The sequence below is a fragment of the Centropristis striata genome, chromosome 10 (genome assembly GCF_030273125.1).
Source record: "Centropristis striata isolate RG_2023a ecotype Rhode Island chromosome 10, C.striata_1.0, whole genome shotgun sequence".
NCBI lineage: Eukaryota > Metazoa > Chordata > Actinopteri > Perciformes > Serranidae > Centropristis > Centropristis striata.
The window spans coordinates 30617437-30633577 of record NC_081526.1 but is presented as its reverse complement, the minus strand read 5'-3'; positions in this window follow the sequence as shown (position 1 = coordinate 30633577).

Genomic DNA, 16141 nt, shown 5'->3' with positions numbered 1-16141 from the left:
AGTACAACTAACTGACCCACATCACTAACGAGCAAAGTCAGGAGGTAAAGCTGCGTTTAGAGGTTGTGGTTATTTCAAGTGCTCCTGTGAGATTAACTTGGGAGAAGTTATGTAGGCCTGTGGAGCAACAGGTCGTTATTTTGCATGTGTGGACTATGCAGTGTTGCATCCCTTTCCTAGCATTAGCTCCAAAAGTTGCCAGATGACATTGCATCGGCTTAGTGGTTGTTTTGGCTGCTTCTCACAAAAATAAATGCCATGAATTGTGGTTACTCTGTGCAGCATGGATGGGAATGGATTATAATAATACATTTTGCACTTCTTCATTGGTGGCCTGAATAAACCACTAAATATGTGCTTTTTAGAAATTAAGAAAAGTCTCTAAATCTGTGTTTGCAACTAGAGTGTGTCTCAGTCCCACTGAGCTCCGTCAGGTCTGCCAGCCCAATGAAGCAGAACACATGGTAAATGGTAAACGAGTGTGTCAAAATAGACAAGAGAGGAGTATTGGGAGCAGGAATGGTAGCTTATTGCCAGAGGGCTTCATTTCCTTTCAAACTGTATGAATAAGAAAAAGGTAGCGATGGCACTGAGCTTCATACTCAGCCACTTAGGTAACAAGGGAGTCTTTGCTTCTTGCCTCTTGGTAAAACACAGATTCCTTTATTCTGTCTTTTAAATTATAAATAGCAGTACAGCATTTTCTGTTTTATCGCCCTGCAGAAAGTTTCATTTGTTCAGGTTTTGAGATCTCCAGCACTGAGATGTCTGCCACCTCAATACAATGGAGGTGAATGGAATTTGGACCTGCCCATTGGTTTGATGGTCCAATCGTCCAATGGTTTCCCCCATTACACGGATGATGCTCCTTAATCATATCTACATATATAATTGGGTTAACAGATAATAAATCAGTTGTACGTCCAACTGCATTAATATATTCCTGGTGGGGGGAAAAAAACCTCCAGTGAGTGTGTGTTTTTGGACTAATTGGCTGATACCAACGTGATACTAATGGGCTTTTGATCCAGTGGTCCAATTAATCAGGATAACCCACAGACAGGGTGAAGTGATTTCATTTTTTACCTTCAGCAGGAAACAGTTTCTTAAAAAAAAGCTTCGGATCTCAGCTAATAAAACTGCTGGATGTAGTGGTGTTTGTGTGTGTGTGTGTGTGTGTGTGTGTGCGCGTGCGCGCACAATTTCGGAAAACTGAGTATTTAATTCATATTCACAGTTAAACTACTTCTTTCCTGTTTACATTCAGCTTGTTCATTTGCAATTACCAACTACCACACATTCATTGTGTTTTATTTCACTTTTTATTTGTTATATTTTCCCTAGCCTGTATTTTAACAATTTATGTCTTGAATTGCAAAATCATTTATGAGGTAATCATGAAATGGTTGTAGGGGAAAAAACACCAAATTTATTTTTCTTGGGGGGTCGTAACCCAGTGCAAAAGACATTAACGTGGTAAACTGTGGTAAAAAAACAACAAAAACAAACAAGTTCTTTGATAAAAAGTGGAAAGCCTGTACAGCAAAACTTTGGGGAAAACTTTAACTGCGACTCCCATGGTGCATTTTGGTACAACATCCAATTACCGACCGCAACGACCTAGTAAAGATTACAGTTTTGAAAACTGAAGATACAAAACATGGACAGTACCAGTGGTGGAAAAGGTATTCAGATCTCTTACTTAAGTAAAAGTACTAATACCACACTGTGAAATTACTCCACTACAAGTAAAAGTCCTGCACTCAAAACTTACTGAAGTAAAAGTACAAAAGTATCAGCATCAAAATGTACTTAAAGTATCAAAAGTAAAAGTACTTGTTATGCAGAATGGACCCACTCGGGTTGTTTTATATATTCTAAATATATTGTTGGATTGTTATTATTGATGCATTTATGTAAGTAGCATTTTAATTTTGTCAAGATAGGGCTCATTTCAACTACTTAATGTACTGCTATGAGGTTTAATTAAAAAAAAAAGTAAAATCACTTTAAATTGATCCTGTTTTTCATGTTGAATCTCGACCTCGAAAGTAACTAAAGCTGTCAGCTAAATGTAGTGGAGTTGAAGTATAATATTACAAAATACTCAAGTAAAGTACAAGTACCTCAACATAATACTTAAGAACAGTACTTGAGTAAATGTACCAGCTCTAATTAGTGGTTTCTTCTTAATCCAATGGTGACTGAGGCTCATGGGTATTGTAGTATTCAGAGCTGCCCTGCCACACCAAACTGACTACAGAAACATAACTTCTCAGAAGTTGAAATAATTAAAAGTAATATAAGCATTTTCCTGGGGAAAATAATCTTGGATATCATTAAATAAAACATATGAAAGGCAACACAGTTTTATTGAACATCTCACCTTCGACGTTACAACATTAACCTAATTCAGATGCTGCACATGAAAGGAATGACTCTATAGCAGGTATACCATTGACTCCAGACTGTTGGTGGTATTTCTGTGATCACAAACTCAGGGGGAATTCCCCTTTGATGTTTGTTTTCTTAATTGATAAACTGGGAATGGGGGGAAAGACATACATAAAATATGTCATGGACTAGATAGATTAGATATGCTCAGCCTCTCTCGCTCTCTTTAGAAGATTAAAGATAAACTTGCCTTGAAAGCTTGAATTTTACATTTGACCCAAATGTGTCCAACAGGCGGCGGTTTGTGGGAGGGCCGCAGGCATCGCTGATATCGCACGAGGAGAAGGTTACAGCAGCGTGGTGATGAAGGCACACAGGATGGTCAGGGAATACACTTTGACTTATTGTAGCACTGATGTAACTCAGCTGTTCCACTGGCAACATGGATCTATGACTTTGTTCTCATCAGTCTTCAAACAGCTTTATTCTATCTGTCATCAGAGGAGCTGATGGTTGCAAATAACTCACAGAATAGAAGAAATGCTCAAGGTGTGAGATATCGATCACACGTCTTAATTATTACCATATCAAAGCTGAATTAACAGTTGTGTCTGTCTATCACCTGCTTCACTGTATAGCACATGCAACTTTAGCAACAAGGAAGTGGAGCAGGAAGTTTCTGTTCTCAGTTTTCTCACAATTAAGTGTTAAGTTCACACTATCTAAATGTGTGATATGTATGTGATATTTACATGTGCAACTCTGTGAAGGGAGCAGTGTGCAATGCAAGACTTAACTAAAAGCTGAGTGTAATGGAGCAATGATCTGAAAACTTTTAGCCCCATTCTAAAGTCGTCATTGTTGAAATATAAATAAAACAGAGTGCGATCATTATCGTCCTTGGTGACATACATGCAATTGAAAACTGAATAGAATAGTATTCAATGTTCAAACTGAAATAATTTCACAATCTAAATTACATTTTTAAGATTAGTGTTACAGAGTTTAATGAGGCTCAGAAGCATTCATTAGGAAGAACAAAAAAATGTTAATTTATTTGGAAAGCAATGTACAACTTGAGGCAATTTTGAAGAAAAAAAAATATGGCATTGTCAATCAATTCAGATGTTTTATAAATTGCATGGTTGTCCATGTTAATTGCAAAATAATCCCTTTTTTAACCTACTCAAAATGTACCTTAAAGTGAGATGTTTTTCAAATATTTAATTATCTAATAAACATGGAAGTGGACAAAAGGTTCCTTACTGCTTTGTTTTTTGTTTTGTTTTTTAGATATTGTTTTCCATTCTTGGGCTTTTTTATTGATAGAGACAGACTATATATAATTAAATAAAGAAAAAATAAGAGAAATATTGAGTGTATCCAGACCAGTCTTGTTATGAACTACATGATATCTGGACCCAAATGCACGACTCAGAAGGCAGGTCACAGTGCAACAACGTCTTTTATTGATATTAGCGGAGGTAATGTGCTGGGGGAGGGGTGGAGTGTCTTCCCAGGATCCAACGGTGCAGGAGACAAGTGCTCAGGAGCAGGAAACAAAGTCTTTTGTTTGGCGTCCACCATGAGGTAATGGTGACGCCGCTTCAGCACTCGGAGAGAACGGATCTCGGAGTTTAACTCACATGCCTGAGGAGCACATGCTAGCAAGCGACAGGCAGACAGGCAAGGGAGCATGAGACACGATGATCTTAAGCAATTCAGAAAAACACAGCAATATTAGCACACAAGCTAACAAACACCTGGAGAAATCATACAATCTAACAAGCAAGGATGCTAGGTGACGAAACAATCATTACTGGCAACGAGTGAAGAGAAGACCGGGGTTTTATACTGTGAGGGTTGATTGCTGGATCAGGTTCACCTGGTCCTACCTGTAAACAAAGCCACGCCCATACACTCACACACACAGAAGGCAGACAGGGGAGGAGACACAGGAGGATCAGACAAACAGGGAAAGACAACAACAAACAAAAAGGGGAAGGAAGAACTGGCAGTCACAGACCCTGACAGGCCTTATCTCTGACTGGGTATCACTGAACTGAAACACAGCCGAGCGTTCAGTTCTGTGGCCGTACGTCAATAAACCAACGAGCTGAGAATTTAGTTGGATAAAGCTACAGTTTAACAATAACAATTTTAAAACACACAGAAATACAAGAGTATTAATTTGAGCAAAACTAGCCTAATGTATCAAACCTTGCTAGCATGAATGACTCTGTTTAATTTTCCAAAACTTATTTAAGCAGAAAACACACTTAAATATGCAAGATTACTGTGAAAACTAACCTCATGCCTTCAGGGGTTAAAACAAAAAACAATGAACTCCTTGATGTTATCTTTACAGTTTAATCTCACCTGAGTTAGTTTGATAATCAACAGGATCAATTGTCCTTTACCAAAACAGGCTTTTGCATAGTACTGTACATATATCTTTTATTCTGCCCATGTATGCATGCAGCGATTAATCGATTAATTGATTGTTAACGTTATAGATAATCAAGTTTGCAGGTTTCTTCTCAACGCCCAGTCATGATCAATGGCGATGGTGGACGTGTATGTATAATGACGTGTGTGATCTTGAGTATATATTGGTATATACAGTCATGGAAAAAATTATTAGACCACCCTTGTTTTCTCCATTTTCTTGTTAATTTAAATGCCTGGTACAACTATAGGTACATTTGTTAGGACAAACATAATGATAACAACAAAAATAGCTCATTAGGGTTTAATAATAACCAAAATCATTATTAAGAAAACCATGAAAAATGTCTAGATATCAGCTCTTAAATTAAACTCTTATCAGCTAGTTTTGTTGTTATCATTATATTTGTCCAAAAAAATGTACCTTTAGTTGTACCAGGTATTAAATTAAGAAAAGAAGGGTGGTCTAATATTTTTTTCCATGATTGTATGAAGTTGTTGCTGCAGCAGTGTTAGCTCTTCCCTGTACAGAAAGCTCCATATTCTATTGCACTACCTTGGTGGCTGTTGCCCTCTAATTTTATACAGTCTCTACAGAAGCCGCCTAATGTATCACCCTAGCACAAGCCAATTTATAATTTGGGGTGATTTTTCCTTTAAAGTCATTATGGCTCAGGACTATGCTGCAGGGCCGAGCTATTCCCAGACTGCCTGTGTTGGCTTTGTGTTTAATGAGGCCTAAGGGTGTTACAATAAGATTAAATGTGGCCAGTCAGGGCACATACTCATGTCACATAAAAAAGAACAAGGGCCGTGGTGCGTGACATTTATGAGATAGTTGGCCGAGCAGTGAGTGTTTGGGGATGCTGTTTGTTGTTTGCTGCAGGTGTCTGCTGCTCACAGGGAATGAAATTGATAGTTGAGCAACTGATCATAAAATGAACAGCGTTTGTTGTAAGATAATTACATACAAGAACAAGAAAGATAGCCACAAGAGCTGCACAGACAGCACGTGCATACACTCACAGGAGACATATTATGTGGTCATAGATCAGTTTTCTGTCCGTGTTCAGTAATTATACTAATTAACAGGCATGTTGTCTATTCTATGTCAAGAATTTAATCCTATACCTGAAACACACTTGAACATATCATTTGTACATAACACCTATGATTATAACATACAGTATACGTATAATAATTTTGCAGCACATGTGAGAATGATGCCAAACTGTTGGCAAGACATTCTCTGTTACCACAACATAATTATGGAAGATTGTATTTTTTTAACGACAGAATTTTAAAGGGACACATAATGGGATAAATCCTACTGTGTACATAGTGACTGCATGACCTCCAGTAGATGGTAGAAGATAAGCCGTGGACAGGGGCAGCAGCAAAAAGACAGATTTTAGCCACCTAAAAAATGCCAGGCCTAAAAAAAAAGTTGAAGTGTACGCTTTATTTAAAATATTTTCACCATTTTACCTTGCTGTCAGACAGCCTTGGTTAAGTTTATGCGGAGGTAACTTAAACTGTTATATGTATATATATAGCCACCAGACTCCATTGACAAAAGCAGTAATCTTACCTTGCAGAACACAGGAGTTGCTGGTCTACCACTGCCACCGTTTACATGCACAGCTTAATCGAGCTATGCTTAAAATTCGTTTCTGGCGTCTAATCAGACCTGTCCTGTCCTGTCCTTGCATTACATTTACATGCAACTGAGAATATCGAATTGACAGGAACGTGTTCTCCTCCTCAACACTAGGTGCCGATATACGTCATTTCAGCGGGTTAATATGGCCCCTTTCCGGTTGACCTATTACATCATAATAATAAGTGGAGCAAGGCTGGAAACCGGCGTTTTCGTACAACAAGAACAAGATGGATGGTGATTTTTAGGGGCAGACATGAACACTGGATGCTGTTGGAGGGCTGCAACAGAAAACTGTCTTCGGTTCGACACTTTGTGGCGTCGCTATTAACACGCTACTACGATTTTTTTGTTCCAGGGTCATATGCCAGCGTGCCACATGCATTGTCTTGTCATACATGCTGGCGAAAATCCTATTTCAATCGGATTATCTGGGCGTTTTTATCAAAGTTGGAGAATTCCAACATTAGTCGGACTAACACGTTTACATGGTAAAAGGTAAATGGACCTGCACTTATATAGCACTTTTCTAGTCGCTTTGTGACCACTCAAAGCACTTTACACTACAGACTGCCCTCATTCACCCGTTCACACACACATTCATACTGATGGTAGAAGCTACCCAACATGGTGCCACCTGCCACCGTATCTAGCTCAAGGATACTTCGACATGTAGGCTGCCATGGTCAGGGATCGAACCAACCCTCTGATCAGTAGGGAGACCACTCTACCAACTGAGCCACAGCCGCCCCGCCCCTTATGCACTTCAGTTGTCCAGTTATAGTCAGATTAGGGCAATAATTTGTTTTTTCAAGTGTCATGTAAACATACCCACTGTTGTTTAGTTTGTTTTATCTAAATGTGTTACTCTTGTGAATCCGAACTAACCATTTTAAAGTGACACAATAAAACAAACAATTGCCCAGCTCTGCTGTGTAAAATTACTGATTTTGTCAATGCAGTATGTTTAGATACAGACCTTTTTAAGATGGTTAAGATACATTTTTATGCTGCAAATTAAACATGAAGTTCAGTTTCTGAAGTGGGCATTTATGCAGTAGAAAGAGACTAATGAAAAATGCTTTCCAGTTGCATCATGTGTTTGACTCGTGCTAGTGACTAAATATTCAGGATATCTTGGCATCTGCTGTTTTCTCTTCATATTGTGACTTCTGTCCTGAGTTCTCCATCTGTAAAATGAATAAAACATATTGACTTTATAAAGAATCTAAATTATACATTAATGAAAGGAACAGCACTGAGTCTTTAATGTGTTTTTGCTTTGTTATATACAGTAAAGGACAGCTTAAATCAGATTTTTTCCCTATTCACATGTCTGCTTCAAAGAGTTAAAATGACACATCTTTATTGTGTAAATGCAGCCTTCAGGGCTTTTGTATTTTAAAATTACATTACGTACATTGAGCTCAGTCAGTCGCTGAAGATGTGGAATACAAGTCAAAAGCAATATGCAAACTGTGTGACTCACCCTTATTCATTCATACTCACAGTCCACACATAAGCACCAAACTTTAAGCTGCCTGCGCTCTCATGTTGCGTCACCTACGAGCTCAATTGCTACAGAACAACACAGAGCAGAGATGAGAGAAAACCAGCTGAACAACAGAGAGTTCAGTAGATCTGACAGTATTTCCATCAACTGCCAGCTCGTTTTCATCACATGATACTGTCATGTTAACTCCCCTTTGCTCTCTGCCCCTTGGCTGTCTCTCTCATTATATGTCGCAATTACCTTTTCCTGTCATGATGTTTGAAGGCATTTTATTATGGGCATAGTACAGTGTACTCTCAAGTCAGGATACAATTTAAGTACGTTAACCTGTGTGTGAAATGTGGCTTTTGGTTAAACCCTGACGCCCAAAAATGACAAAATTTTGCAAAGGTTTATTCCAAAATATGTTTTCAAGGAAGAATAAATGCTGCCTGCTGGTTTATTTCCTCTGGCTTTTTTTCAAAGTGCTTTGATCTCATACTGCACATGATGCCGGTGTGGAAAGTCCCGGGCCCAGATGTTGAAATTATGTGTACTCACAAGGACCATGCAAGAACCATTTCTCTTAAAAAAAACCTGGTGTTTATAAAAGCGGACCTCACTTCATACTCCAGACTAGGTGTTGATAGGCTTTTCTAAAGTTATCTGGAGATATAGTGAGGTGGTGACAGTTATTGGTAAGAGGCAGAAATTTAAACACAGCAGCCACATTCTGTCCTTGAGATTTAAGAGTAGCGGCCTGTCAGTCATAGCATGTCAAGAAGTAGGGTCAACTTACAAGCAGCCAGTGGAGTCGCCCCCTGTTGGCCATTAGGTAGAATGCAGGTTTAAGGTACTTCTGCATTGGCACCAGAGATTGACTCTTGGTTGTAATACATAGTCTATGAATGTTAGGCTGAAACATTCTGTATAACCTTTCCTCAGTATATTGATAGAAAGTGTAATCTGGCCCGAAATACTTATATATTTGCTGTTTAAAATTCATAGGATATCAATTTTTTTAAAACATGATTGTATTACGGGCTACATGGTGGTGTAGTGGTTAGCACTCTTGCCTCACAGCAAGATTCTACATTTATATTCAATGCAAAATGTCTTCACATTTAGAAAAATACACCTAAAACCTGTCCTGTTATGTTATGTTATGGTAAAAATGATAGCTAGTAAATGTTCTGCAGCTAAATGCACAGGATCTGTATAGTGAGGTTTCACTATCAGGCATTAACTTTACTATGTTTGGTGATTTTGGGCTGTTTCGACTCGGGCCTGCGGCTCTTCTGTCTTCTCCCACAGTCCAAAAACATGCAGCTTAGGTTTAATTGGTGACTCTAAATTGCCCATAGGAGTGAATGAGAGCGTGATTGTCTGTCTCTATGTGTCAGCCCTGTGATAGTCTAGGGACCTGTCCAAGGTGTACCCCGCCTCTCGCCCAATGACAGCTGGGATCGGCTAAGCAGTTCGGAGAAGCAGTTAAGGATATTGAATGAATGAATGACTGTATTTCATTGAGTATGTCCTATCCTCTTCACACGCCTTGCGTGAATTCACAGGTCGATAAACTCCATCCCCAATTACTACACGGACAAAGAGGCCTTACGTTGACTTCTTTAATGCAGCAACTGACAGTAGGGTAAAACTGACAGAAAGAAAAACTTACAGTAAAAACTGTTCAGATTTCCATTGTGTGTGAGATTAAACATATCACATGTTATACAAAATAATACACAAGATATCCAAATAAGACCCAAATGTACATATAAATCTATAAATGTGATATAACTGTATTCAAAGTAACTACAAATTGTATCTAAAACAAAAGACAGGCTATTGGTAAGTATATTGCTACATACAATGTGTCTGTATGCACATTGTATTAACTTAAAGCTAGCTAGCCAGAACATGTGGTTGACATGAATTTACTATCTGTACATTTATCCGTTCAAATGTCTCTGCTTTGTAAAAAAAAATATGCATATATTTGAGAAAGCTTAGTTCAAACTTATGTTTTTTCACATTTATGTAAAGGTAGCATGTGTGCACATGCTCAATATATGGCATAGGTCGAACACCCACCCAGGTGGATGATTTGTAGTGTCATGGACATGTTGTGGTGACAGTAAGGGAAGTCATCCTTCATGAAGGGAAGACCCCTAGCTTGAGTCTTGACATTTTGTCCTTCCCAGCTTGAAGAGGAAACAACAACACACAAAGAGAGCTCTGTACGGCCGACCTTTGGCACTCAAATCGCAAATCAGAGTTAAATAGAGGCAGCTTGTAGTACTTCTCCCAGTTGTCCCAATGCTGGGGGAGAGACATAAATAAGCTAACCTGCTTGTGTAAATCTTAGATTTAAGATATAGTAACTTAAATAAGATGCTTGATTTATTCTTCTTCTAGCTGACAGCTAGCATGTGAACTGAAGGTTCTTCAGAGGTTCATGAGCCTTGAGGTAACCTTGGAATTTATAACAGACCATAACTGTAGGGTGCACATTTAAGCAACAAGCATGTCAGATATCGACCGGTGTTGAAATGAAACACATTGCCACCTATCAAAGCCAACAGCCAACCTGTCCATGTAGAGAAGAATAACAATTGTATGTGTTAACTGGTGCACTTTGGCTGTGAGGGAGTGAAGATGATGCACATTGTGAAAGCCATTTTGATGTCAATGATGGTTGTGACTCCCACTAGGTTTCTGCAAACAAATTACCTTGCAGGTTAATATAGTGGATTTTTGCTGGAAAAAGCACAGCAGCCACAAACCACAGGAGGTCTGTAAAGACCAGGAACTGTAAATGGTAAATTACACTTGGAACAGAAGCTGTTTGGGTGGATGGGTACTGGTGGATGGTTGATGTTTTGTTGTTAACAGGGAGTCATTCCACACAATTTCACAGGCACCTTGGGAAGTCCACCTTCTTTCTTTTCCTTCGGTTGCTGCTTCTCCCAAACGCCGCTGCTTTTGACCCCCCTCCTTTACTTTCACCACCCCCCAGTTGGAGCCTGCATCAGCGCTTAACACAACCTTCTCCTCCACATGAACAAAATGGGCTTTTTGAGACTGACTTGGCAGCTGTGCTGACAATGCAGTAGCTCTATGTGCTCCTACAGCGTCTGCTTCTCTCCTTGTGTCTCAAACAACACAAACAGAGACACAAACATGTTTAAATTTACTCTCCTAATTTTACCTCCTACCACTGACAGGTCAGGCGCACTAGAAAGAGTGATGCCATAATGGAGCTGACAACTGCACACTGTTCCAACACCTTGCCATACATCTGTCAGCTGGTAAACACACACTCTCCAGTGACTTTCAGATAATTGCCACATTGTGACTGACTTGATTTACATAACTAGATTTAATAAATCAGACAGTTATTGTACCACCAACTGTGGGTGGCAACTTCCCTGTTACACCACTAATCAAAAGCGTGCAGAACATATGTGTGACTCAGAAAGACGTTGCATTATAGCTAATGAAGACACATTTCTCACCTTCCTACACCTGTGAAAGAGATGTTATTCCACCTATTTAGTGGAAAAAGATAACACAACAACACAATAAGAATGCAACGCCTCCTGCGCCATCTCTCACACACATTAATCGTGCCTTTTCCATAGCTACAATCCAGCACACACAGTTACTCGATAATCAATCAGCTACTGTTCATGTGCTCACTCTGGTGCACACACATCCAGATAGAAACATGCTCAACTGGAACATTGATTCTTGCCTCTTACACGGTTTCTCCTTTGATTTGATCAGGTGCTTTAGCCTACACCAGGGTCCTGTTCTTCCTACATGGATAATCAGGAGAAAATAAGGGGAAAAGGGAAGGATAATGGTTTGGTATAAGGTGATCACAGGGAGAGTTTGTATTTTTGGAGTAACGGGCCTTCAGTGCATTGAGTTTTCTTGTTGGGATGATGACTAATCCAATCCAATCCACTTTATTTGTATAGCACAACGCAACGTCTCCAAAGTGCTGTACATAGAATCAACAATAAAACAAACATTTCCATATAACAACCAGCAATAAATAATAAGTGCATAAATCTAAAATGATGCTATAAATAAAACAATAAAATCAAACAGATAAACATAGTAAAAAAAAGTAAAAGACGCAGTTAAAAGTAGTAAAATAAATTAAAGAGATAGACTGTTGGGCCGTCAGCACTTTGACATAACCCCATTTGTTCAATAGTTTTAGTTACAATTTTTTAATTGTTTTAGTTTTAATAGACATTGGGAAACATTTGCAGGCACTATGTTGAAAAAATGGAACTATTCAGACATAAAATGAGACTTATGTCTATTAATTTAATGTGCCTGCACAGGGTTACAGGTATCACATGACCACTCATCCAGTCATATGATTACAGATCATGATTTTTCTACTCATTTGCTTTAATTTCAACATAAGAGTGCACTGTTAAAATCAATCCTCAAACTGTGTTCAAAGAATCAAATTAGCTAGATGAGAAACAACAGGATTATTTTAGCCTGGCTCGCTTAAACCACTGAAGAATAGCTGCAATTATGTGTCTGGAACTTCTTCTGTTTAGTTTTGATGTCCAACAAGCAAATACTCCTGGACAGACTTACAGCTGATCACACAAGCGGTCGTGCTAAGTGGCCCTGCACAATTTGGAAAAAAATGTAATTGCAATTATTTTTGATTGATTCTGTGATTATTATGATTCACAATACTGGTTGGGATTTATCGTTATAATGTAGTAAAGTGATCCTAGTGGAAAGGCTCAATTTTTTTGTTAAGTACTCTACTCAACAAAGATGTTTTCTTGAATTTGTGGATTTTATTAGTGTTCCATATACATTTCATGTACTCCAATCAACAATAAAGTTTTAATTATATTGTCTTGTACAGTTTTCAATTAAATCACCTGTCATAAAAACAAGAAAACATAAATATTTGAGAAATTTTCCAAAAGCTTGTTTAAAACTAAAATGTTATTGTGATTTATTTGGCAGCTCACTGGGCTTCTCTGAGAAGTCAGAAATTAATCAAGCAGAACATTCAGCCACAAAAACTCATTTTTTCTGTTCAGGAATGCAAGTAAATAACTATAATCTGACATCTTAATCAATAAATAATAATGTGCTTTAATACTTTTACATTTTTTGTAAAACAATACATTTGAAAAGCCATGGGTAACAATAATAATAATCATATTTTAGTATTAAAAATATAAATTCGGTTAAAGAGCTTCTACATACTGGTGAATAAACCATTACCGAAACATAAAAAAATATTTTGGTAATTACTAATGCTGTTAATTTGGGACAGCTGTGGCACAAACCGATGGTCTAATAAATGTGTTAAGCACTGTACATCAAAAAGGATTAGCAAATGATCACACTGTTTTATTTACGTACTCTACTAGACTGCCTCCCAACTATTTTTGAATCAGGATGGTAGATAAATCAGTTGTAATTGGTCCCGTAAGAGTCAGGACACGTTGAAATCTTCTGATTGGGAGAGTGACCACATGCATCTGTCAGAGCAAATAAAACAAGACCTTGGCAAAGCTGCTAAGCTGGTTTCCTGACTGGTATCCAGGCTAGAAGAACAGAGGTCTGGTCTCTGTTTGTATTTGTCACATACTCTACCAAACACAAAAATAGCACAATAGTTTTATCAAGATGGATGGACTGGACTTGTGAAGGACAGCTGTTGCTCAAGAGGTAGAGATTGTTGGCCATGAATCATAATTATAAACTCTGTTGGCCCTGTCCTCTTGCTAATATTTCCTTGAGCAGGACTTGGAACCACAAATTGCTCCTTATATATATGTATCTGAAATATATTTTTCCCATTACTGGAGAAAACACGCTTACAACCCTTTCTGCATAGTTCCATTTGGACTCCATTATCACTGCAGCACAGTGTACCTGCATTCCTTACTGTTAACATGGGCAGATTTTAATGGAAGAAAAGCAATAAGACAGAAAAAGGAAGCAGTAATTGCACCTGTAGTTACACAAGCAGGGTCGTTACCGGGGCACTGCTGATTCATATCGTCAGGCTGGCTGGAAAATTTGGGTGGAGAATGTTAATGAGTAAACATTAGCCTTAAACAACTGTCGGCAAGGTGCTGTTGGGAAAGCCACAAATGTTCCACTTCACTAACTAATTGATGCACAGTGAAACACTGGAAGCTCTCAGGTTTGCTGCATCAGTGTAAATGTTTACTAAAAACAGCGCATTCAGCAAGCCTTCGCTGGATTAATAAAAGTTGAAGTGGCTTTGCAGCGAACATATTATTGCCATAGCTTTCGCCTGTGGGATAAAAGTTCAACTAATCTGTCCCCGGAGAAAAGACGGGAGGTTTATAAAACAGCTGCAGGGACAGTTGATGCAGTTTCCTGCTTGAACACTAGCTTTCAGTGAAGCAGTAGAACTGTAGCGCCAACAGGGGGATCAGCACCATGGACAGCTCCACAGCCAGTCACAGGCTGGGAACCTCTTCCAACCTGTCTCACTGCTGAGCTGACAAACTGAATTTTATAACGGTATGTTTTCCAGTTTTCTTCAAGATCAGTCATGCATGCCTTTTTTTCAACAATATATTTCAAAATCTAATCACAATTACTTCATTTATCCCTGAGGGGAAATTTAGTCTATGGAAGAATGAGACAGCCTGATGGCTGTAGGAGCGAAGGATCTTTTCAATCTCTCCGTCCTGCAACGGAGAGAGAGGAGCCGTCCACTGCTGATTTTTTGGTCGATAAAGGTGTTGTTTGTTTTTTTTTCCAAACAAGTTTTTATTTTATTTTTCTTGCAAAGCAGAAGCGACAGAGAGAACAGAAAACATATCACTAATAATAGTGCACAAAAATACAGACATTTGAGCCAGGCATAGTAAAAGTGAAAAAAAATAAAAAAAATAATAATAATAAAATAATATAAATGAATATAAATAAAAACAGGGGCAATCAGGGAGACCAAAGAAGACAATATAATATATACTCAAGTTTGATAGCTTATCATTCTATAACTCTACATCTTTTTCCCAGGCCAGGTCCACAAGTCCTGACCTCATCCTACGAGATGTGGTGGCACCGAGGTAGTCAAGAAATGGATCCCAGGTCCGGTAGAATACAAAGGGTTTCTGGTAACGCTTTTTAATAAGGTCCTTAATAACCATTAATTAACAAGTAATAAGGCATTGTTCTCGCTTTAGATACGGTAGTTGCAAAAAGCATAGTTAACTTATAGTTAACTTATAATAGATGAGCAATAATGTATATTTTAATATCAATAAGCAAACAAAATAATAAATAACAGTATGTTTAATATGGAAATGTTGGCACATGGAAAAATGGAAAAAATGATGTCCATCTATATGACTCAATACTAGGTTGCGGCTTTTTGACTTGAACTACTGGAAATGGACTTTTCCATCATATTCTTATGTATTGTAATGTATTCTAATGTAATGCAGATACACCTGTATAAATGGAACAATACTTCCAACTGCCGGAACGTTATACAACTATTTATTAAGTTTATTCATGACGAACAAGATTGCTTGAAGGTTGGTAGGGTTGTTGATTTAAACTCTGACATGATTTGGTTGGGAACCAGTGGCCTATATGGATGGAATAAATAGGCTTAGTAAAAAAAACAGATCTGTTGGAGATTTAAACGTTGATGGAGTGTCATAATTCAATTCAATGTTAACTGGACTGTCGATATGGCACACTGATTAAAGAAGAAATTATAATAAAATGACAGTACAGACAATGACTAAATTATACATATAATGTTAACAAATGTGAAAAATCAATCTGGGAGAATGTCAAGCAATTTCAAGTGCTGCCAAACAGATAGAGCCAGAGCCACACAACCTCTTCTCCACCATGGAGAGCTGGAAGAGGACAGGCTGCAGAAACATGAGCCAAGCTGAAGCACACCATTCACACAGGTAGGAGAAAATAGCAAACACACAGGGGGCAGAGAGAGAGAGAGCCAAGAGAAGGGGATTATAAAACTGTAAATGTAACACTATCCAGTGTAATGTTGTTTGCTTCTGAGTATAACATTTCCCAAAATGTAATGAATAGCAGGGCAGGGCAGCTAACCCTTAGTTAGCCTCTGA